The 23,405-nt window shown below is 36.3% G+C and overlaps 1 protein-coding gene across 1 annotated transcript in view; it reads right to left on the bottom strand.

The window, feature by feature from the left end:
• Window positions 1-22,938, bottom strand: part of LOC145277572 (uncharacterized) — a 272,319-nt gene extending 249,381 nt beyond the window's left edge. Inside the window, exon 1 of the mRNA XM_080129063.1 lies at window positions 22,036-22,938. The gene's annotated coding sequence lies outside the window, so the exon portion shown is untranslated. The remainder of the gene's footprint in view (window positions 1-22,035) is intronic.
• Between the last annotated feature and the right edge of the window lie 467 nt (window positions 22,939-23,405).

Below are 23,405 nucleotides of genomic sequence, written 5' to 3' on the forward strand. Positions count from 1 at the left end.
GTAAGCGTGCCTGTGCATGAAATTTTCTTGTGGCAAGAGTTGTACAATCCCCAACCGCACCTTTCCTAAGTTAGTGTTGTTATATGCAAGTGGCAAGTGATGGTTCAAGACGACTGGAAACAATGCAGAGATAAGCGGCATAATCACAAGGACACACCGGTTCTCACCAGATCATCGAAGTTAAGCAACGTTGAGCCTGGCTAGTACCAGATGCTTATCACACATATACAAACATACGCGCACACAAATATATACAAACCCACAAACATCTAAATATACAGAGAAAGAGGAGGGAGAATAAAACAATCGACATCACATTATGGAAATACTTCCGGGGGGGGGGGGTACTGCCCGAAAAAGTTTATTAAAACATGTTAAACAACTATAGAATCGCCTACTGATTTGAAATTTAAATACTATTTTTTTTTTTAATAAAATGCAATAATTGTTTGTTCGACTACAGATAGGTTCATATGGACTAGTGAAATATTTATTAAATTCTATTTTGTTATTTTATATGTATTTTATTTTCCTTCGTCTTTAAGAGATCATAAAACATTAATTTCTTAGTTAAATAATCTCATGTCGCGACGGTAGTAGTAATTTAGTCACTTAGTAATTTAATCCTGGCCACTATGTAGGTGAAGAGTTTATATAAATGTAACGATTACTGATCGTTCCCTCATTTGTTGTCCAACAATTGTCAATTAGAAACGTGATGGTTGGTCACTTGATGTGTACACACATTGTTGACTTCAGTAACAACAACAAGAAATAGGAAATCAAAGTATGACATCTTGGACAACTTATTGTCTATTCGAAATTCAATCACTTGAAATCGTACAGAAAAAAAAAAAAAAAAAAAAAAAAATCACGTTGTTTTAACCAAAATAACAACGACTGGGAATCTCAACCTTGAAATTATTACACACACTAGTCTTTAAGTATTTTTACTCTTGGGGGAGAAAAAAAACAAAGGTTATTTTTTTAGAGGGTGGGGGGTAACCCACTCATAAAAAACACGGTACGATTTGATAATTTTTGCACAAATTAACTTCCCAGGCCTTGTCTCCTCCGTTCGAAGAAGTGGGGTCAGTCTTCACCGAGAGAATGCCGATGAGTTCTAATATGGCTATTTTTATACTCATCTAGAGTGTTCCCTCCATTTGGGGGGGGGGGGGCTGGACAACCCATTTTAAGCTTGATTTTATGTCTTATATTTGTAAAGATAAATTATTAATAAGCAATGATACAGAAACCCACTGAACTCAAATCGGCAGAAAATCCTCAGTAGAATTAAACAATAGGAGAAGTAGTTCATGGTGATCATTTTTAATCCTGACAATAGAAATAAATACGGATGCTACATTGCGAATAATATATTCACATTCATTGGTAAGAAAAACAGGTTAGCTGATTTTTCTGATTTCTCTCCAATATTATCAAAAGAAGAAATTAAGTGTAAACAAAAGACTATTAATAGATCAACGTGGAGTTATTTTAGTTTCTCGGTACAAAAGTAAAAAGGTCAGACTTGGTAAACTGAATTTGGATTATTCCAAATACAGACAGCGACACAGCCCCGGAATACACAGACAGCGACACAGCCCCGGAATACACAGACAGCGACACAGCCCCGGAATACACAGACAGCGACACAGCCCCGGAATACACAGACAGCGACACAGCCCCGGAATACACAGACAGCGACACAGCCCCGGAATACACAGACAGCGACACAGCCCCGGAATACACAGACAGCGACACAGCCCCGGAATACACAGACAGCGACACAGCCCCGGAATACACAGACAGCGACACAGCCCCGGAATACACAGACAGCGACACAGCCCCGGAATACACAGACAGCGACACAGCCCCGGAATACACAGACAGCGACACAGCCCCGGAATACACAGACAGCGACACAGCCCCGGAATACACAGACAGCGACACAGCCCCGGAATACACAGACAGCGACACAGCCCCGGAATACACAGACAGCGACACAGCCCCGGAATACACAGACAGCGACACAGCCCCGGAATACACAGACAGCGACACAGCCCCGGAATACAATATTCACATGTAACATGAATTGGAACAAATACATAAAAGACATTGCCAAGGTTGCTGCAAAGATGGTGGGCTCTCTACTGGGCTAAAAAATTACTCCCACCTATCAGTGTCCTTGATCTGCATGGAGTATTGTTGTGTCTCCTTTTAGGCAAGGTACAAAAATCTAGTCTCTTATCTAATAGGGCTCACACTGTCCACCACGTTCCAACCCTTGTCTCATTACTGCAATGTTGCATCCCTGTTCTTATTTTGCAAGTGCTACAATGGTTATATGCTCCAACGAACTTGCTGCTTTATACCCCCTCCCCCTCTCAATGTAAATACACCCAATCAACCCGACAATCAGCTAAGGTCCATCCATTCACTTTGGAGGTCCCCAGATGCCGAAGGGCTTTCTACTCTAATACCTTCTATCTTCAAACTGCTAGCCATTGGAATTCCTCGTCTTGCTCTTTGTTTCTGACTGTACAAACAGAAATTTAAAAACTTCTTTGAGAACAGGCTAGTTTATTGCAAATAAACTGAGGCGCTCCTACCAGGGAATGCCAACGAGCCTATTAAAGGCATCCTTTGCAGGCCAGAGTGCTTCTCAGGGACACTGGCTTTTCAATCCCACTTTCAGACCCTTGTGTCTAATCTTCTGCCGTGGAAGGGAGATAAATACACTTAAACTGAAACTAGAAAAAAATATTAAATTATTTTTAATGCCAATACGTAATTAAAGCAGAATTTATTTAAAATATAAAAATAATTCTCAACGTTATTGATGTTTACCATTTCATTATTTATATTATTATTTAAGTTTGAATCCTTACTTTGAAACATAAAAGTCTATGGCTATGACAAGAGAATATTATTTTGACTCTCGAGTATATATCCGACACAGTTAATCAAGAACCACATCACTCGATATAAAAACATAAGATATTAACTGATATATACTCGAGAGTCAAAATAATGAAAAGAATATTCTCTTGCTCTAGTCATAACTATGACGTTATGTCAAAGCTATAATTAATTTGTTAAGGTATTGTTTTAAGTATACAAACGACTGGGGACCGCTTGTGAATTTGATATTCCATGAAACTTTCTCTTTTGTAGGAAGCTGGTTCAACCAGTCTAGAGCCAAAGTGAGGGTGGGGCGTTGAAATATTTTAAGCTCTATTTATAAGAAAATCCAAATTGATCAGTGGTAGAACCTAAGACTGAAGATCTCAATGTGTCAGTTTCGATTACCGAACATGAATTCTCCATTTCTAAAAGTAGTTAAGATCTGTTATTTCAGAATGAGACAAATCCCACAGTGTATTATGTTTAAAAGTAATATCTATTTATATAAAGATAAAAATGAAAAAAAAAAAAAAAATTAAATCCTCACATCAATCATAGCTTTACTTAACTTACTACATTATCAGAATATTTTTTAAATATTTCAAAGTTGGAAACGTTGATGTTCAATTATTAATGTGCGTAGGAGGGAGGGTAGCTCAAGAACTTAGATCCAAATGTCAAACAAAAATTAAAAAATTGTTTAATTCAATCAAACTATTTTAAATCCTATCAAAAGTAAATATCTGTACCAGGGTAAAGGTCAACTAAACTAATAATATCGAATACCATGTTGTCCCAAAGAGCAATAGGTATAGTTTCAAAGTTTTAACAAAAAATCACAAACAATAGAAAGCAAAAAATTAAATGATAGCAAACAAATAGGAAGACCTCACGATATTAATGTACCTTCTTTCATCAGATGGTCCTCAGTAGTCAAAATAGAGGGCAGCCAGTCTCAAAACCAAAGGAAAGGGGGGCAGGGGGTAAAGAGAAAGAGGGACACCGGGGGGGGGAGAAAGCGGGAAAACGGGGGGGGGTAAAGAGAAAGGGGGACCCGGGGGGGGGGGTTAAAGAGAAAGGGGGACCCGAGGGGGGGGTTAAAGAGAAAGGGGGACCCGGGGGGGGGGTTAAAGAGAAAGGGGGACCCGGGGGGGGGTTAAAGAGAAAGGGGGACGGGAGGGGGGGGTTTAAAGAGAAAGGGGGACGGGGGGGGTTAAAGAGAAAGGGGGACGGGGGGGGTTAAAGAGAAAGGGGGACGGGGGGGGGGGTTAAAGAGAAAGGGGGACGGGGGGGGGGGTTAAAGAGAAAGGGGGACCCCGGGGGGGTTAAAGAGAAAGGGGGACCCCGGGGGGGGGGGTTAAAGAGAAAGGGGGACCCGGGGATGGGGGGGGGTAAAAAGAAAGGGGGACCCCGGGGGGGAGGGTAAAGAGAAAGGGGGACCCCGGGGGGGAGGGTAAAGAGAAAGGGGGACCCCGGGGGGGAGGGTAAAGAGAAAGGGGGATCCCGGGGGGGAGGGTAAAGAGAAAGGGGGACCCCGGGGGGGAGGGTAAAGAGAAAGGGGGACCCCGGGGGGGGGGTAAAGAGAAAGGGGGACGGAGGGGACGGAGGGGGAAAGAGAAGGGGGGAAGAGAAAAAAAGAGACGGGGGGGAGGTAAAGAGAAAAAAAGAGACGGGGGGGAGGTAAAGAGAAAAAAAGAGACGGGGGTAAAGAGAAAAAAAGAGACGGGGGTAAAGAGAAAAGAGAGACGGGGGTAAAGAGAAAAGAGAGACGGGGGTAAAGAGAAAAGAGAGACGAGGGTAAAGAGAAAAGAGAGACGGGGGTAAAGAGAAAAGAGAGACGGGGGTAAAGAGAAAGGGGACGGAGGGGACGGAGGGGGAAAGAGACGGGGGTAAAGAGAAAAGAGAGACGGGGGTAAAGAGAAAAGAGAGACGGGGGTAAAGAGAAAAGAGAGACGGGGGTAAAAAGAAAAGAGAGACGGGGGTAAAGAGAAAAGAGAGACGGGGGTAAAGAGAAAAGAGAGACGGGGGTAAAGAGAAAAGAGAGACGGGGGTAAAGAGAAAAGAGAGACGGGGGTAAAGAGAAAAGAGAGACGGGGTAAAGAGAAAAGAGAGACGGGGGTAAAGAGAAAAGAGAGACGGGGGTAAAGAGAAAAGAGAGACGGGGGTAAAGAGAGAGGCAAGGAGATTTTTTACATCTTAAATGAAGAGCATTACATTTTCATTACATTTCCAAATCAGTTTTATGTATTGTAATCTAATTCCCAATAATTTCTGATGGAAACGTTGCAGTCATCAACTTCCAATAATTAATCCTCGAAAATTAATTTTAATTCAATCTCATTAATCTAAAACGCAAAAAAATTCTAACATTTCACACAATTAGGAAGAGTATCATTTTATGCTGACCTGATTTTGCTTCAGATTTCAGAATCGAATCTAGATCGATTTTATAAGTTTATAGAAGTTTATTTCCCAGGTCAATCTTTTTTACAATTGTTGAATTTTTATGTCGAACTACAGTTCGGAATAAAAGTTCTCAATTTCAAATAAAGATTTTCAAATTGGAAAAGATGCATCTGAAGAAGGTCGGGAGGGGTCATCAACCGTAACGTTGTGAATACATTTTCATTTCAATACAAACCTTCTTTGAATGAATATGAAGTTACAAAAATGAGGTTGAAATTAAAAAGATTTAAAATTAAGATATGTTAAATGCAATTTTCTTTTGGAAGATTGGTTAATTTTGCAGGGATGTTTATTTTTTTTTATTTGAATTGAAAAAAATAAATAAATCGTGCACCTCACCGGATTCGAATAAGGTTCGTAAAAATAAATTTTGGTTTTATGTTCAATCAACAATATCATCCTGAAAATTTTGCTGAATAAAAAAGAAAAAATATTTAAGTCGTCCAAGTAATCTTTTATCAACATTTAATAGCAATAGCTATTCAACTAGTCGTTATTTCTTGCAAAAGAGAAACGGGTTTAAAAATTCGGTCAGGCATTGCAACTAGGCAAGAGTGTTATTTCATTTTTCTTTTGTCCTGATGAGATTTTCCGGATTTGCAGGAAATCCTATACACAAACCATTCCATTGCTTCAAAATAATTCTACCACACACGATACTTTTAAACTTAAATTGAACACACTTACCTTAAATTAACGATTTTTTTTTTCATAACTCCAACTACCGACCGAGAAAACGAAATTAAACACTTCCTTCACAAGAAATAAACCAAAACACCGGTTATCGGCAAAAAGCTCAGTTTGTTAACTGGCTTTATTTACCTGGCGTTGCCCGGAGGTGGGGGCAATATTACCGGATGGAGGGCTTAGAGTAAATAAAATTCAAAATGCAATCATATTTACATTTTTAAATAGGATTTTTCACAATTAATTTTATTTTCCTCCTTATCTGGGAGTGCAATAAATATTCGATCAGTAGCAAATAAAAATAATTCAATTTGTTTTGGGTTTTTTTCAAATGTACAATATAGACAAGAAACACTAATTTTGTGTGAGAGTTTTATTAATTACATTTGAATAATTATCATGTTTGTTATAAACTTAGTTAAAATCGATATTTCATACTAGCATAGTAAAAACCAATATGAAACGGCCAATTTATATATATATAACAGGTTGATTTGTTGTTATCAACATCAGATGACCCTCTTTGTTGTGTAGATGTTTTCGTTATCATAACACACACGCACGCCTATTGGTATTTTTCTCACATATGGTAAACGCAACCACCTTGTTAAAATTATTCAATCTTTTATTATGTTTGATCTTAAGAAAAGCATCGAATCACTCGACTAACCGTTAGTAAGGACAAACATTTTAAAAAAATAGGTAACCTGATAAATGGAAAAACCGAGTGTTAAAAAAAGCCCCCCTCCCCACCTCTCTCTCTCTCTAAATAGAAACAGACAACTCGAAAAGCGCGACACCTTCGGCAACATGGTCACATGACCCGTCGTTTCCACATGGATAATGAGAATCCTCTTCACTTGGAAAATCAGTTCTACACAAAGGAATTTTCTGATCTGTGGATCCATTACTTAACACAGGTATTTTTCTTCGCAAATAATCGAAAACAATAAAGTTGTGTTTTTTGTTTGTTTGTTTTCTTTTTAAATTTGAGAGTCTATTTCATTTTTTTTTATATGAAACACACACTATATATATATATATATATATATATATATATATATATATATATATATATATATATATACACACGCGCATGGATGCTAGTTGCACCTAACAAGATGTTGCCCGGGAGTTTGTTTTTGTTTTGTTTTGTTTTTTCTTTCATTTTTGTTCTGATTTTTTTTTTTTAGCTACACATTTTGTTTTGTTTTTAATGAATTATTAGAATTTTGAAAGTTAAATTTAATTGTCACGATATCGTTTGATTATTAAATTATGAATTTAACTAAAATTGTTATAAATCTGTAACTAAATTTCTAAAAATATCTTAATCTCCTATTTATAAAATTATCGAATTCAAATAGTTTCCAAAAGTTTCACTCTGCATGAAGAGTTGATAATGATTTTAAAACAAGAAAAAAACCCTCCTATTCCACAATTTAAATACTTTCGATTTCTTTTGAAATTTCGAATGTTAATTTTTTTTTTTCAAACACTAAGATTTAAATAGTTGGCTCGTTTATAAAGAAACTTAAATGCATTCTGATGGAATAAATTCTGCAATTAAATTATTTTTCCATTCGGTTACGCAACTATTATTGATTTCAATAAACATTCCATTAAAGTTAGAGTACATGTGTCACAATCACGTAAAGGCGAAAAACAGATACACCAGAAGTTGTCTTAAAATTGTGTTCATATACTATAAACAAATTCACGAGAATTAAGTTCGTTAATAATGGGCTCAAATTAAAGATTTTCTAGGTGATTACTTTGAACAACTAAAATTATAGTAATAAAATAGTACCCGTCAAAAAAATATTAAACTCTGTACGCAGCAGCAGTAGTAGTAGTAGTAATAATACTAGATGTTTGTTTACAATGACCCCGCCAGAAAAAATCCTTACTTTTGTGTTTAAATTAGTCTAGTTTGGAGCATTGTCACTTCAACAGTCACAAACTTATTATATAGGCGTATTTTCATGAACAGTTTGTTTTTTAATATTACATAATATTACGTGGGTCGCCATGTTTAAAACTACGGCAGCACACAACACTTAACTATTAAGTTTATTTTCGATGCTTTTTTGTACGCAAACATCAAATCATACAGAGCGTTTTTGTGCTGCTGTATTTTTCCACAAGCATGGGTGACTCGTTATGTAGTAAGCAATTTTTTTAAAAAATCTTAGTTCCTGAAAAGCACAAAAATAGTTAAAAGGGTAATGTTGAAATTTCGTCACTTACAATGCCTCGTAACTCTCGTTTCCTTTATTTTGTCCTTTAGTCGTTATATTCTATGAGCGATGTCTCTGACAAAGGGAGACTAATTGCTGTTAAAAAAAAAACAAAAAAAAAAAAAAACGCAAATCCTATCGAATACATTTATAAACTTACAAAATGAACTTAATAACCCGAAACAGTTTGGGCACTAATAGCGGAGAGGGGATAGAGATTGGTTCACGTCACAATCGGTACGCCACGGTACCCTCACCTCGTTATTTTTTTTTTTATTTATTTTTAGTTTCGTCATTTTCAATTTTTTAGCGGATTATCGAATGAGCACGAATTGAATGCGCACGCGAAAACAAACATAGTGACCAGTGAAAACAATACGGAATACTGAACTGAACACCCTATAAATCAACTTTTTTAAGCTAAGCCATTAGTTGGTACTCTAGCGCACATTGACCATTAATTATTCTCTTAGATTGATAAATGAAAAATCTTTTTATGAAAAAAAAGGTGTGCGTGCTCTGCTCTACGAGTAGTGGTTCCAATATGGGGGATCGATTTATTGTACTAGAAACTGTGCATACACTTTAGTATATAAAAAGGGTTTTCCTGTTAATTTAAAAATTGTAAATGTTGGGTGATGAAACTTGAAGATTGCGTATTAAAAAAAAAAAAAAAAAAAAAAGGGCGTTCGAGCAAAACCTTCGTAAATGCCGGGCAAATTTCAAGCGACATTCAAAAAAATGCTAAATTGCTTAAAAATAGCTAAAATCGCGAAATTTGGCTAAAAACAACACGTGGTTCATAAATGATTGATCGATTTATTAGAAAGTTGTATTAGAAATTGAGCACCTCCTACAAATATTTAGATATCAAATTAAAAAAAAAAAAAATTTATAATCTAGTAAATTAGTGTCCATTCGATTATAATCCGCTAAAAAAATTTAAAGAAACTAAAAAAAGAAATATAAAGGTGGGGGAGGGGGGGCGCTCGTACACGTGATACTCTGATACACTGTTTCTGGTGATTTCATTATGATTAAGAAAACAGAAGACAAATTACTATTTTCCGGCCTAAGTAAGCCTGGGTACTTCTGGGAGGTTATCACCGGCTTCAAAGTTGTTGACGTCATATTGGGCCGCTAGTTTTAACATTACCGTTAAGAGTGTAATATATAATTTAGTATGAACAACAATAAACCATTAAAAAATAATTTTGTTTTCTTTTTTAATTGTTTTCATAGCGTGGTTATCTTAAGGTCCCATAATAAATATCGATAAAGGCGAACGATGATGATTTGTGAAAGGATAAAAAAAAAAAATCAAACATCATTAATTTACTGTGAGAAATGACCATAAAAGGAAGTGTTATCTTATAAAGTAAACAAAACGAAATCTAAACACTCAAAAATGAATTTAAAAAAATAAACTAGTGTTAATTCTTTTTTTTTTTTTTTTTACATAGGCATCAAAACTTATCAAGGCCAAGAGGCCATTCGAGGATAAGGGTTAAAGAGTCTACAGTGGAAATTGGACAATATAGTAATTGTTAATAGGAAATTCGGTAAATTTGTTAACTTATATGGAACAGCTCATCAAAAACTTGTTTATGTTAAACTTGAAGACAACCATATTGTAGTCAGCTGGAAAGCAGAAAAACGGAAGACAATTCCATAGGCGTGCAGTTGCAGTTCTAAGAAAGAAGCTTTGCACATGGAATCTATGTTTAGGTTTAGGCACAGATAAAGAGTGGGGGAAATTATTGATCGTGTTTTCTGCTACACGGGGTTTTCTTGTGAAAGTTTGGCGAGGGGAGGACCATAGATTGGCGCTCAGTCGAGCACTTGCCATGAAAATAATGATAAAGCAGAGACAAACTCTCAACATCTCTTCTGTGAGAAAGAGATTGCAGGGAAGGGAAAAGGACATTCCCTACGAGGCTACGAAGTCTATTTTGAACTATCAAGGCAGGATAAGTCCTTTCTGGCAGCTCCTGCCCAGATGTGGCAACAGTACTCCATCCCTGGACGTACCTGGCTCTTATATAGATAGAGAATTGCATCAGCAGTGAGATATCTACTGGATCGATAGCAGGATCTCACCATTTTTCCAGCGGCCTTGGCAACGGGTTTAATGTACGTGTTCCATTTAAGATCAGGAGTAAAGGTCAAGCCCAGAAGCTTGTCAAAACATGAGGCCTCCCCAAGACGAGAGCCATTCATTTCAATTGATGTCAGATGGGGATCAGAGCGTTGATGATGTAAAGATAAAAGCTTGGTTTTAGATGCATTAAAAGTAACAAGCCACCTCTTTCCCCATTGTACCACCTACTCAAGATCAGAGGAGAGAGAATCAGAGAGAACTTGGTCGTTTATGGTCTTAGATGAGCTACCATAGATAGTAGTGTCATCAGCATTGTCTATGAATGATGTAAGGATGTGACTTGGAAGATCAGGAAGAGAGCTGGGCCCAGGATGGACCCCTGAAGGACTCCAGTATTAATACTGTGAGCTTCTGATTTCTCCTCATCAACCACTACTCTTATGAACCTATCAGAGAGAAATGATTTAATAATTGAGAAGACATTTCCAGCTACAATGTAGCTGGAGATCTTGTGAAGTAAACCTTTATGCCATACTCTATCAAAGGCCTTTGATATGTCAAGAGCAACTGCCCTAGAAAGGTAGCCTCTGTTGAGATTCGTTAATTCTATGAGTATAACTGTAAGCACATCTGCTGTAAATCTAGCAGAACGGAAACCATATTGCGTGTCACTAAGGTTATTTTTTCTGAGATGGTTGATTACTTCTCTATTTAACACAGATTCCAGCAACTTACTCATGACGCACAGGAGACTTATTAGCCTGTACTGAGAGGGAGATGAGCGATCACCTGAATTCTTAAATACAGGGCATACTGATGAGATTTTCCAGAGTGATGGAAAGCAATTCTCCTTAAGCCAATGTTTAAACAGTTTTGTAATGATGAAATTTCAAAAAAAATAAATAATAATAAAAATAATCATGTCATGTAAAATAATAATGTAAAAAAAAATAAAAAAAATAATGTAAAATCTAATAACGTTTGATAATTTTGAGCTGATCAGCTTTTGTTCTTAGTTTTTTTTTTTAAGTGACTGCTTCTATAGTTCTAATATACAAACATCCAGGAACGGGCGCACAGGTGCATCCACAGAGAGGAAGGCAGGCATGGGTGCATCCATGGACGGGCAGGCAAGCACGGTTTAATCCACGGAGGGGCAGGCAAACGGGTGCAATCATGGAGGGGCAGGCAGGCAGGCAGGTACGGGTTCATCCATGGAGGGGTAGGTAGGAAGGTATGGGTACATCCACGGAGGGATAGGGAGGCAGACAGGCACGAGTGCATCCACCAAGGAGAGGCAGGCAAGCACAGGTGCATCCGCAGAGGGGTAGGCAGACAGGCAGGCATCAGTGCATCCGCAGAGAGGCAGGCAGGCAGGCACAAGTGCATCCACAGAGGGGTAGGAAGGCAGGCAGGCACAAGTGCATCCACTAGGGGTAGGAAGGCACAAGTACATCTAAAGAGGGGCAGGCAGGCAGAGGTGCAGCCATGGAGGAGTAAGCACAGGCAGGCACGGGTGCATCCACAGAGGGGTAGGGAAGAGGGAGCCTGTGTGCATCCACAGAGGGGCAGGCAGGCAGGGGTTCATCTGGAGGTGTACCGACAGAGGGAGAGACACACAAGGCTGGAGGTGTACCAACAGAGGGAGAAAAACATGGCTGGAGGTGTACCGAAAGAGGGGGGGGGGACACATGGTTGGAGGTGTACAGGAAGAGGGGAGGGTTAGGACACACGGCTGGAGGTGTACCGACAGAGGAAGTTATGTCAAGGAGAAGATAGAAAGAGTTGAATATATTTCTCGATAGAGAGAGGGAGCCGCTCCTATATATAATCCTATACATGATTTTTTTCAGAAAAACTGATAATAAAAAAACATACATAAAAAAATCCAAGGTACCATTTTTACAACAATAATCCTTTGGTTTCAAAAGGCACAGAAAAACGAAATATTGTTGGCTTTATCCTAATATTAGGAGTCGGGGTAGAAAGGTTCTAATTGAAGACATAAAAATAAGTGCTTTTTGACTGAATTTTTAACTCATCAACACTATACTTTTTTAAAGTTCGGTTTCAATACCAAGAGTTTTATTTGATTTTATTTCGCCACCCCGTATTTACTTGTGTTAATAATCGTGATAAAATAATACTACTCAACCATAAGTAGAATAAACGGGACAAAAGTGTAAATACACACATTTGAACCACTACAGAGATCGAAATGGACCATTTCTAAAGATTAACAATAATTTTGAACATGCTGATCGCAACAACAGCGACATCAAAGCACTATATAGTTAAGTAGGGAGATCCAACGTTGTCCGGGAGTGCATAAGGATCAACAAATGTTCCACCCTCCCATACTTTTATTGTCATTGAAATCCGTGAAAACGCCCCATTTTTTTTTTATTTAATCGATTGATAGCCTGCTCTAGTTAAGGTTGCCTCCCCTCACCGCAGTGTACCAAAAGGAAGTTTCACATGCCTTCCCGCAATGACTTGGTCCACAATATACTGTAGTCTACATTGCATTGTAGATAATCTATTGTTTATTTTATGAAATTATCTGTAAATAATGGCTTCACTTCAAGTTAAACGTACAAAAGCCAATATCATGGTTCAATTCTACTCTAAAAATAACATACAGTTGATTTTATAGGCTGGGTTTTTCTGTTTGTGCGGTGAGAAAACTTCTCAAATGCACTTATGATGTTAGGTTGTATAAAGTGTTAACTTTGGTCAAACTCGGATCTCCTTTAATCGGATATTTTTTTAGGAGGGGGCGGGGAGATTATCGATACTTATCAGACACATTCCAGTACTTCCAGGCACATCAAGTACATTTGTGTGAAATTTCAAAATAATTGGCCGCCAAGCCATTTCAGAGTCTATGGGGAACAAACTCATGCACAAAGTTCCTCTTAGAGATACATGCTCTCACTACAGCAAGTTTAATTTTCCATGTCATTGTAGGTTAAAGTCAGTTAAGAAATCTTTTATCACTGACCATAAGTTTGGGTGGTTGCTACCGACAAATGCTTTGGTAAACTTTATTGAAGAAAGAATGCTTTGAACATTTCAACATCAAAAAATATATTATTAGCTATGAAAGAGTTCAAATTATCAGTACGTTTTTTGTTGTTTTTTTTTTTACATAGGAGTCACCACCTATCAAGGCTCAAAGGCCACTCGAGGATAAGGGTTAAAAGGTGAATAGTAGTCAATAAGACAATATCATAATAATCGTTAGTAGTATAAATTTGGTAAATTGGATTACTTCAAGGGAACAGCTCATCAAGAACTTGTTTACGCTGGACTTGAAGATGATCATATTGTAGTCAGCTGGAAAGAAGGTAAACAGAAAACAATTCCACAGGTGCGCAGTTCTAAGAAAGAAACTTTGTTCATGGAATCTATGTTCAGGTTTAGGCACAGATAAAGAATGGGGGATATTATTGATAGCATTTTCAGCTAGACGAGTGTTTCTGCATGAATGTTTGGCGAGGAGGGGACCTTAGATTGAAGCTCAGACAAGCACTTGCCGTGAAAATACCAATAAAGCAGAGACAGGCTCACAACATCTTCTGTGAGAAAGAGGTTGCAGGAAAGAAAAAAGGGCATCCCCTACGAGGTTACAAAGTCTATTTTGAAATCTGTCATGGCAGGATGAGTCTTTCTAGCAGCTCCTACCCAGATGTAGCAGCAATACTCCATCCTTTTTTTTTTTTACACTGTGATCACCACTTATCAAGGCCCAGAAGCCACTCAGGGATAAGGGTTATTGCAAGTACATTACGTTAGTGAGGAGATTTGATGAAGTGTTTAATTAGGGGGAGCGGTTCATTAGGAATTTGTTAACATTAGACTTGAAGACATCCAAGTTGTAGTCCGGAGGGAAGCAGGCAGACGAAACAGAGTTCCACAGGTGTGCAGTTCTAAGAAAGAAGCTTTGTTCATGAAATCCGCGTTTTGATTTAGGCACAGATATAGAGTGGGGGAAATTTTTCACAGTGGATTCAGCTAGACGGGTGTTTTTCGTGAAAGATTGGCGAGGGGGGACCAGGGATTGGAGTTCAGACGAGCATCTGCCATGAAAATAACCATAAAACAAGGATAGGCTCGCAACGTCTCTTCTGTGGGAGAGGGGTTGCAGGGTAGAGAAAAGGGCATCCCCACTAAACCACGAAGTCTATTTTGTACTCTGTCAAGGCATGATAGGCTGTTTTTGGCAGCTCCTGCCCAGATATGGCAACAGTATTCCATCCTTGGCCGTACTTGGCTTTTATATAGATAGAGAATTGCATCAGTAGTGAGATATCTTCTGGAGCGGTAGAAGGATCCCACCATCTTTCCAGCGACCTTGGCAACAGACTTGATGTACGTGTTCCATTTCAGATCAGGAGTAAAGGTCAAACCCAGAAGCTTGTCAAAACACGGGGCCTCACCCAGACGAGAGCCATCCATCACAATTGATGTGACGTACCTGGACGTACCTGGCTTTTATATAGGTAGAGTATTGCATCAGCAGTGAAATATTTACTGGATCGATAGAAGGATTCCACTATTTTTCCAGCAAACTTAGCAACAGATTTGATGTATGTGTTCCATTTAAGATTAGGAGTAAAGGTCAAGCCCATAAGCTTGTCAAAACATGGAGCCTCCCCAAGACGAGAGCCATCCATTTCAATTGATGCTAGATGAGGATCAGAACGTTGATGATATAAAGATAAAAGCTTGGTTTTAGATGCATTAAAAGTAACAAGCCACCTTTTCCCCCATTGTACCACGTGCTCAAGATCAAAGGACAGAGAATCAGAGAGAACTTGGTCGTTTATGGCCTTTGATGTGGTGCCATAGATGGTAGTGCTGTCAGCATAAATGTCAATGAATGATCTAAGGATGTGATTTGGAAGATTATTGATGTAGATCAGGAAGAGAGTTGGACCCAGGATGGACCCCTGCATTAATACTATGAGTTTCTGATTTTTGCCCATCAACCACTACTCTTCTGGACCTATCAGAGAGAAATGATTTAATAATTGAGAAGACATTTCCAGCTATACCATAGCTGGAGATCTTGTGAAGTAGACCTTTATGCCATACTCTATCAAAGGCTTTTGATATGTCAAGAGCAATTGCCCTAGAAAGGAAACCTCCATTGAGAGATTTGCTAATTCTATGAGATATAACCATAAGCACATCTACTATAGATCTAGCAGAACGGAAACCATACTGCACGTCACTAAGAAGGTTATTTTGTCTGAGGTGGTTCACTACTTCTCTATTTAACACAGATTCCAGTAACTTACTCATGACGCACAGGAGACTTATTGGTCTGTACTGAGAGGGAGATGAGCGATCACCTGAATTCTTAAATACAGGGCATACTGATGAGATTTTCCAGGGTGTTGGGAAGCAATTCTCCTTAAGATAACACTTAAACAGCTTTGTAAGTATGGAAGCTAGTTCTGGTTTAAGCCTTTTCAGCACTATAATTGGAATGCCGTCAGGGCCAGTTGCTTTACTGGAATCGTTTTTGATTAGCTTGGCAACATCACGCACAGATATTTGTGTGTCGCATAGTGTGTTTTCTGATACAAGAGGAAATACGGGGCATTGGCAGCTTTGGTTGCATAGGGTAGAATTAGCTGCAAAGTTCTTGACAAAGAGTTTGGCTTTGTCTGATGTTGACAAGAATACCTCGGGTGCATTGATGATAGTTGGGATAGAGCACACACTTCTGTTCAGGATCCTGTTTGTTATTTGCCAAAACTGGTGGGAATCAAGCCGCTGCTCAGCTACTTTGGACTTGACGGGTTTAGCATACAGTTCTCTCACGTTCTTCATTACTCTTTTACAGTTGTTGTTGTTGGCAGTCCTGAAAGCGGCTTTAGTCTCAGTACATCTGTTACGTTGGAAGCAATGGAAAAAGTGATTTCTGTGCACAATGTCAGCAGCACATTCTGGAGAGAACCATAATTGGCAGTTAGGTTTTTGCTGGACATATTTCAGGGGTATGAAACAGTCTATACCAACAATTAACCATTCTGTTAGGTTTGATACATCACATCCTTTTTAAACATGGAATGCAGAGGTAGATGTATAGAAGCTATCCCAGTCAGCCATAGAGTATCGATATACTGTACGATGGAGAAGTACGTCTGAAGACTTATTACACTTTGTTTTTATCTTAACTGATACAACAAAGTGGTCAGAAGATCCGAGTGGGTACAGAACGGCAAAACGAACATAGCTCAGGGCAAAGTGTGAGGAAAAGGTCTAGGAGACTTGCATACTGATCGTCAGTGTCGGACACATGGATGGGTTCATGAACAATTTGAGTGAGGTCATAAACAATGGAGAAATCGTGACAGAACCTTCCCTCATCATCAATCTTGTTTGAGTCGGTTAACCCTTCCACATTGTGACTATTGAAGTCTCCACAGACGTGGATGTTAGCTGAAGAATGATCAGATAGGATGTAGTTAATTTTCTCAGATATGCTTTTAAAGATAGTAACTCCGCTGTTGTGGGAGCGATAGAGGGTAAATATAAACACAGTAGTGTGAGCAAGTGCAACCGGGAAACACATAGGGTAATTAAGGGTCTTCTCTGGAGATGTCTACCACATGGAAAGCCATCTTTAATGTAGGCACATATTCCATGCCCATAGCGATCTTAGGGGTCAGGTTTGGATGTTAAGTTAGAGTATCCTTTAATTACAAACTCTTTCAGGGAAATAGTTGGTCCAATGCCAGTTTCGCTTAGGAATAATAGGTCTGGTTTAATCTCGTGTAATTGGGGTTCAACCTCTATAAGGTTGGAACGTAGACCCCCTGATGTACTTATGCACTCATTGAACCGTACTGAAATAACATTTAGAAAACCATTCTTAACATGGGGAGAGAAGAACGTTTTGTAACTATTCTGTATTTTCACCTAACAATTTAATTAAAAAAGATATCGTAAAACTGCAATTTAACTTGAAACTATTTTTAAAAAATAGCGTAGTTCAATAAGTGCATGAGCACCAAATTATCCGATACAAAAATGAGTTTTCTGAAAGAATTTGACTTATTTAAAAAAAAAAAAAAAAAAAAAAAATACAGAAAATATTTACGGTGCACGTACTCATCCTGGAACGAAAATCTCATATTCCAAAAAATCACGTATATCGATTAAGTCGATTTTTTTTTTCTTATATAATTTTTAGCGATCTTAATAGTAAATAATAGCCATTGCAAGGCCGAATTTGAGCTCGTTAATTTGGATTGAGTTGTCTCCCCCTTATTAAACATGGCAGATGAAAACAACGTCTTGCTTCGTCATAAAACTTGATTTTTTTTTTTTTTTTCTTAGTAAAGATTTTTCTGTGTTTGGGGGGGGGTTAGGTTGAATTCTGGACTTGCATCAAATTAACTTTTCAGCAAGAAGAAATACAAACCAAAGAATAAACGAAACGAAGATGCCTCAGTCAACAAGATTGAAACGCACCAAATATATTTGCTCCCACTAGTAGTGCAGTACGGTTAGACATGAGGGGGGGGGGGTAATATGGAGAACTAGCCCCCCCCCCCAAAAAAAAAGGGTGAAAAATTTGAGTTTATCCAACCCGTCGGCATCCGACTTAGGTAACCCGTAATAAATCAACCCGCCGTCCTGAAGGATAAAGTAATGCCTGGGAGGATGACCACCTATGATTGAACAGAACCATAAAAAAGCTCGGTGGAAACCTAGAATCAGACATGTTCATGCAATTTCAGATGCAGTGTAGTGCCAAGACGGATCCACCATCATTTCAGTGATGCAGAGCGCATTTGCAACAACACAATGATAGAAAAACAGGTTTCTAATAACATTTTTGGCTATTCAATCCATCCGTAGTTAGCTATCACGTGACAGCAGACATTTTTACCAAGTTGTGGTGTCTAATGAGTTAGAGAGAAACGAACAGATACGAACGAACGATATAAATTTAATTGATTAAATTTAATAGTGCAAATTTTAACTTTAAATGTATCCTCGAGTAACCACCGAGCCTTGCTTGATCAGCTGTGAACCATAAAAACAACAACAAAAAAAAGGTTAATTCAACCATAATTAATAACAGAAAAAAGAAAAAATCTTTATGGCGCACTTAGCCGTCACGAAATAAAAATGCCATATTACAAAGATCACGTAAATTGATCAGTTTTATTTTTAACTAAAATCAAATTTTATGAGTAAGCAAAAAGGGACTATTTCGCGTCGCCATCTTGGAAAAAACAAGGGCAGATAAGTCCACAATAATTTTAACTTGTAATGCTAACGATTTCACATTAATCGCTTTAAATTGTTTAAAAAATGGTGTTTTTTGTAAACATTCAACTACTTAGTCAATCTACGTAATCGTTTTAATATATTTTCATTCCGTGACGAGTACATACATCGTAAAGATTTGATTTAATTAGGTTGCATTCTAAATAAAAACCAAACAAAACTATCCGAAATGACATTGGAATCCCTACCCTGCGTGTACAAGATCTGCTGTCTTGGTTTCGATTTTAAGTTGATTTTCATAACAAGAAGAATCTCACCAATTGTGGTACGAAAACACTTAGAGACACTTTTACTAATAATTATAATACAAAAAAAAAAAAAAAAAAAAACGTTGAAATTTTTGTTTAAGACTTAAAAATCCAAATTAATAAAAATAAAACATTTCATTCTTTCACACTATGATATTATGGATATACTATTAAACCGCTTTTTAACAGTAAAACTAAATAATAATTTAGAAGTAAAAATAAAGATGCTAAGTAACGTGTAAAATTTTGAAATAAATGTTACTATTCCGTTTTCGAAATACTGGATCCAAGTTCGAAGATAAAAACCGAAAAATACCTTTTGTGGTAAGAAAATGATTACGCAAATTCTTTTACACAAAAACCTGAGAATCTCTTAATTCGAATAATAAAAAAAAAAAGAATATCGACAACAAAGGCAGAGAACTCCATGATGAAAGCAAGCTTTATTTTTATTTATTTTTTGTTTTCTTATAGATAGAATAAAACATTCAATTAATTCGATAATACTATTTTTTATTATTATTTTTAACTTAAAAATAAAAGTATTTATGATCTGACTTTACACTATTCCTTTCTAAACATCCGTCAAAACAAGATTCCGAATTAAAACTCAAGGGTAGATACGTCAAAAAGGATAATGGGAAAAATTACTAGTGATGATGATGATGATGATCATTAAGTAATAAAAAATAATTAGGCTCCAAAAACTTATTTGTTAAAAAAAAAAAAAAAAGAATTCCAAAAAGGTCATTTCTATTTCCTAAAAGAATTAAACATCTCAAATCGTAAGTAAAAAAAAAAAAAAAAAAAAAAAAAAAATTTAAACACGACTACGATTGATGATATTTTTTTTTAATCTAACTACCAAAATCGGTGTTTCATTTTTTGGAATTAAACTCTGTCCTTCCATCTTTTTATTTATTTTTTTTTTTAGCTAGGGATGGGGCATCCGAGCGGAGCAGACATTCATTCATTATCATACATTCCAACCGAGAGATCATTTTAAGATTCTGACCGTCCCTTGAATATCTGCTGCAGTAGTGCTGACTGCTGCAGCACTTGGTTCACCGGGTATATTTGTCAGGTAGTTTTGGAAATTGCTTCTATATTTACTAGAAGTATGGAGATCTTCCAAAGATTCCAGTTTCTTTTCGTGTCGTACATAAGACCGTGTTATTTCGTTTTCTTTTCCGTCTTAACTGTTTGATCCAGCATTAATGTAGGTTTGTTTTCTCAGAGCAAAACACTAATTTAAATTAGTTTACAAAGTTGATTATTGAGTATGTCTAAAAGGAATAGTGGAAGGATGCAGAAAACGACGTGACAACGTACGTTCCAGGGCATAAACTGGAGACCGTTAAGACGGGATATATACTATTCTTGCAGAAAAAGGGGAGAAAAGAAAAAAAAAAATGAATGTAAACACGTATTTCATTGACAATATTCTTTTTGCTTTTTAAACTTAAATCGTTTATAAAATAAAATATGAGCAAAACTAATCGTTTCAATTACTAAGTATTATTGATCAGAGACGTACATTTACCCGAAACGAATATTATTTTCTCGTTTACTGCATATATTAAAAATATATTTTTATCTCAACTATTGAAATTCAACAAAAATATAAATTTTATTTTATGCACCTAAGTTACCGTGCTGAAATAACATTTAGAAAGCCATTCTTAACAGGGGGGTATAACTATTCTGTACTTTCACGTGACAATTTAATAAAATGATATCGTAAAACTTGAATTTCATTTGAAAATACACTAACATAAGTGCATAAGCACCATATTTTTTTTAGATGTTCTAAGACAATATATAGACAAACGAACACGTACAACAAGCTTAAATTAATACTCTACAAAGAGTTTTTGTTTTTGTTTTTTTGTTTTACAAGATTTTTATTTATTTATTTTTCTAGTATTAATTCCATAGAAGGTAGAATTAACAGAAGTGGATAATCTGACGAAGAAGTGGTCTATTAAAAGAAAGCAAATATTAATCTACCGATGTAATTTAGTTTTATATTTTGTAATGTGTTCATTTTTTTTTCTGTACATTCCGATGGCTTATATATATATATATATATATATATATATATATAGAGAGAGAGAGAGAGAGAGAGAGAGAGAGAGAGAGAGAGAGAGTCTAGCAATATACACTTTCGCAAGTGAGCTCCAGTCTACACAAAAAGATTGGTTTCATTCCATCGAAGGAACGTGTCAGGCTAACAGCCTGACGATTTCCTTCGAGATCTCAAAACACAAACCTTTGTGTAGACTGTAGCTCACTTGCCATGATTTATTTATTACTACTAAGCTTTGCTCGTATTATTAAGCATTGAGCTTGAGCACTACTGAAGACTCTTCAGTGAAGACAATACTGAAAAGAACATGAATTAGTAACGCGTGTACGTGTAAACTTTTTTTTTCAATTTTCTTATTTCGTTCAAGCTGGGGATGGAGCATCTTACCGGATGCCAGTCATTCACGCGCTATCTCATACATTCCAAACAAGAGATCATTTAAAGATTATAACCGTCACTTTAAGCGCGATTTCTTGGATCTCTATTGCACTTGGTTCACATGGTATACGTGTAAAGTAGTAATGTGTATGCAGACTAAAAATAAAGACAAAAAAAATACAAACACGAACTTTACGAAGTACGAACTCCACGTAAAACTAACTTTACCATGTGTAAATAAATTTATCTCCAGTAACATACAAACCCAAAAGTCTACCCATCAAATGAACATACATATATAATATTGGGGTAAATAGGTAAATAATTCATTATAATTGTAAAAATAAATAAAATCGAAAAAAAAAAAAAAAAAAAAATAGAAAGTATTTACAATATTTAAAAAAAAAAAAAAAAAAAAAAAACGTCAGAGTACTTTTTACTACAATTACGATTTGACTTATATATACACACACTATATATATATATATATATATATATATATATATATATATATATATATATATATATATATATATATATCTGATCATCGTTCTCGTTTATTTTGATAAAGCAAAAAAAAAAAAAAAAAAAAAAACTAACCTGGACAAAATTGTTGAGAAAAGTCCATCTCGGTCGGACGTGATCTTAAGTATCCAGTGGACCTGAAAGCCATGTTGTTCGACTTGGTTAAAAAGAAAACTTTTATTTCGTTTTCAATCATATATAAATACGAATGTAGATATGTTTTGGCTTATTCCAATTAATTAAAAAAAAAAAAAAATCCAATTACGTGTGAATAATGATTATATTTACGGTGTATCTTTTATACGTATGTGTGGTTTAAATGATGTTGTCTCCTTTACTGGTTTCTAAAAAAAAATTCCCTTTTTAAAAAAAGCCAAGTGACTTACTTGTCACGTTATACAATATGTTTAATATTTATATATACATATATAAATCTTTATATATTTTTAAAAAATTTAACTTCTTTCTTCCTGCAATGGAAGAAATAATAACAATAATAATATCAATAATGAGTAATAATAATTAATAGGTGGGCCAGGATTTTTTTCTTATATTGGTTAAAGATGGAGATATATATATATATATTTATGCGTGTGTGTATGTGTGTGAATATATATATATATATATATATAAATATGTGTATATTTTTTCTATATATATATATATGTATGCGTGTATATATAAATATATAGATGGATAAATATATATTGAAAACTTTTTTTTTCTTTTTTTTTTTTTTTTTTGCTTTTTTAACGGTGTTTTCTTTTCTCACGCATTTCCAGGAGTTAAAAAAAAATCATAAACCGAGTAATTTCAGCTGTACATTTAAGTTTAAAATAAATCCGATCTCCCTGAAATCCATACTAAAAACTACTACCGACTTTTAATGCAGAAGGTAAAGGGAGTAGAGATTAACTATTTTGGTGATATGCTCTCCTTTTCGACGCCGTCCCCCTCCTTCTTTATCTACCACTCTTTTACTCTCTAATTTTTCAACAAAAAAAAAAGTCTTCCTCCCACTCTATCATTATTTGCTTTGTAAAGTGCAAAAGTGGTGGGTGACTGGAGGAGTATAGAAAACTGTTGGAGAGAGAGGAAGGGTTTACAGTGGCGGTTAGAGTTTGTTGTAAAAGCGAAGACAGGCACAAATGTGAAACAACAGTTTTTTTTTATTATTATTTTTTAATTAACATCCACTTTTAAATCTATTGAAAAAAATAACTGAGAAAATATCAGAAATATTTAATCATAAAAATTTTAAAAAAATGGAAGTAAATAACATTGTCATCGTCAACGGTGGAGAGTTGACAAGGGCGAATAATTTTAGCTGTTGTCAGTTGTCTAATCTTTGTTAGGCATTTGTTTTCTTCACTTTCCGCTAGGTGACACTGGGTTTCCCCACTCTTTCTAATCTCTTTCTCTCTCACCCTCTCTTTTTAATTTAC

This window comes from Euprymna scolopes, chromosome 6 (genome assembly GCF_053919585.1).
Source record: "Euprymna scolopes isolate OS-2025 chromosome 6, ASM5391958v1, whole genome shotgun sequence".
NCBI lineage: Eukaryota > Metazoa > Mollusca > Cephalopoda > Sepiida > Sepiolidae > Euprymna > Euprymna scolopes.